Source organism: Portunus trituberculatus, chromosome 21 (assembly GCF_017591435.1).
Source record: "Portunus trituberculatus isolate SZX2019 chromosome 21, ASM1759143v1, whole genome shotgun sequence".
Classification (NCBI taxonomy): domain Eukaryota; kingdom Metazoa; phylum Arthropoda; class Malacostraca; order Decapoda; family Portunidae; genus Portunus; species Portunus trituberculatus.
Window position 1 is genome coordinate 17,962,233 of NC_059275.1, and position 3,014 is coordinate 17,965,246.

A 3,014-nucleotide genomic window follows, 5' to 3' on the forward strand; every position below is an offset into this window, starting at 1 on the left:
GTGAGGAAGGGAATGAATGAGTGAGTGTGTGTGTGGTTTAGTCTTAAAGCTGGAGCACTCGTGGTAGTAGTAGTAGTAGTAGTAGTAGTAGTAGTAGTAGTAGTAGTAGTAGTAGTAGTAGTAGTAGTGTTGTTGTTGTTGTAGTAATAGAAGTAGTAGTAGTAGTGGTAGTAGTTGTTGTAGTAGTAGTAGTAGTAGTAGTAGTGGCAGCAGTTGCAGCAGTAGCAGTAGCAGTAGCAGTGGTGGCAGCAGCAGCAGCAGCAGCAGCAGCAGCAGCAGTGGTAGTAGCAGCAGCAGCAGTAGCAGCAGCAGCAGCAGCAGCAGCAGCAGCAGCAGCAGCAGCAGCAGCAGCAGCAGCAGCAGCAGCAGCAGCAGCAGCAGCAGCAACAGCAGCATGACACCACGAGGAGGAGAATAGCTTTTAGCAGTAGCAGCAGTAGCAGCAGCAGTAGCAGTAGCAGCAGTAGCAGCAGCAGCAGCAGCAGCAGCAGTGATGGTGGCAATGGTGGTTGTTTGCATCATCATCATCACCACCACCACCACCACCACCACCACCACCACCACCACCACCACCACCACCACCACCACCACCACTACAACACCACCACCACTACTACCACTATTACTACCACACCACTACTACTACTACCACTACTACTACTACTTCTACAACAACTACTACCACTACTACTACTACTACATCTATTACTTTTATGGTTTTGATGGTAACGGTGGTGGTAGTGATGGTGGTGGTGGTGGTAGTGGTGGTGGTAGTAACCAGGAGTTATAGTCTTTACAACTGAAAGACAATTATCATTTTATTTTTCTTTATAATTCCTTTATCTGTCTGTCTGTCTGTCTGTGTGTCCGTCTGTCAGTCTGTCTGTGTAAATCGCGATGTTTTCTGAGTCGTGTTCATCTTTGTCTTCTTTACTGGACAGCTCACGTCTTCTCTACTTTCTTTATTACATTTTTGCTTCATTTCGTCCCATATTTCTCTTTGTTGCCTTCGAGTCTTTCCCATATCTCTCTTTTATCACTTGTTCCTTTAATCACTTGTTTCTTTCTTTCCTTTTATTTCGCAAGCCTTTCTTCTCTCCTCGTTTCGTCTTGGCTCATAAATCTATCATGTTTTCTTTCTTTTCTCTTCTTTCATCTTTTTCCTTCTGATTTTTGTATTTTTCATAATTTTTCCATTTCTCTTATGTTTATTTCAGTAGGTCAATTCTTTTCATTTGTCTCTACCATTCCTCCTTTCTTCTTATTTTCCTCTTCATATCTCTCATTATCTTGTTTTATCATATTTTTTTTTCCTTATCTACTATTCTTTCCTCTTTTTTCCTTTACCTTCCTTATCTTCCCTTTCTCTCATTTCTTTTTCCCGCCTTGCCGTCAGTCATACATTTTCCTCTCTTTCTCCCTTTCTATCATTTCTCTTCTTCATCTATCTCTCCTTGCATGCATACGCTTTCGTCCTTCTCCCTTTCCTTTCATCTACATATCTATCATTTCTCCTCTACCTTTAATAAATTCTTCCCATTTTCTTTCCTGTCACTCATATGTGTTACCTTCTCGCCCCTTCCTCTTCCTATTCTCGTAGTGTGTGTGTGTGTGTGTGTGTGTGTGTGTGTGTGTGTGTGTGTGTGTGTGTGTTTCAGTGTGTCTGTTTCAGTGTGTGTGTTTGTGTTTTATTATGTGTACGTTTGTGTGTGTGTTTCAGTATGTGTGTGTGTTTGTGTGTGTTTCAGTGTGTGTTTGTGTGTGTTTTAGTATGTGTACATTTGTGTGTGTGTGTTTTAGTATGTGTGTTTGTGTGTGTTTCAGTGTGTGTTTGTGTGTTTCAGTATCTGTGTGTTTGAGTGTGTTTGAGTACGTGTGTCTTTGTGTGTGTTTCAATATATGTGTCTTTGTGTATGTTTGATAGCGTGTGTGTGTGTGTGTGTGTGTGTGTGTGTGTGTGTGTGTGTGTGTGTGTGTGTGTGTTTCAGTATGCATGTCTTTTGTGTGTGTTTGGTCGCGTATATTCGTGTCCATCCATGCCGCTGGTGTCCGTCAGTATTGGAAGGCCATTCAGAATTGATACTGTGAACAAAATACACTCGTATCTCCCTGTAAACACTTTGCCAACTTTATAACCTCTATTTTTGGCATTCCTTTTCAGCCTCTGCTCTTTATATATACGTATTCAGCTCTTTGTGTGGTTATGTGAATTTATATGTTGCGTGTGGCTTCCGATTTTATCATCATATTCCTTTTACTTCACAAAACTGGAAGCTGGAGAATAAAAAAGGATGGGATGGATTAGTTAGCTCGACTGTATGGAATGGAGGGGTGAGGTGAGGTAGACTGAGTAAGGTGGACTTGAATACTTGTGCAGGGCTGAAGTGAGTGGCTGGACTGTTTGAAATTGGCTTATCTGGGCTGGATGAGGTGGACTGGGGTGGACTGAGTAGTTGGACTGTGTTGTTTGAGTAGATACGCGTTGTTGGATGAGTGGATTTGAAAGGACCTAGCTGGGGTGGACTGACTGAGCTGGAGTGTGGTGGGGTGGACTGGACATGAGGTGGACTGGGTGAGGTGGACTGAGCGACGTGAATTGCATGAACTTGATGGGATGGAAATACATATAATGGAAAAAAGTGTGTCTTCTTTTAATTAACTCTTCAGTACGTTAAAGGAAAAAAAAAGTCTATTAGAAATGGTTCTCTAATGCCAAAGGGAAAGAGGAAGGAAATTGATCGTTAGTAGGAAATGTTTACACTGGAAAATTAAGGAGGAAAAAATTAAAGGAGATTCATACCAGAATTTTATATTGGAACCATGCGTGTTTTGGGGTCCGAGTGGTCTCCAAGCGCACTGGTTCGAATCCTGTCCACGGTCTGAGTACAGGTTGGGCTTCCTCACTCAGGGCAACGGTTTCTTAGCGGGTGGGCTTTGAGATAGGAGGTACTCTAAAAAGTATCCCCTTTAGCCCATAAATTCCCGTGAAAAGACCACATGGTATAAAAGAAAAA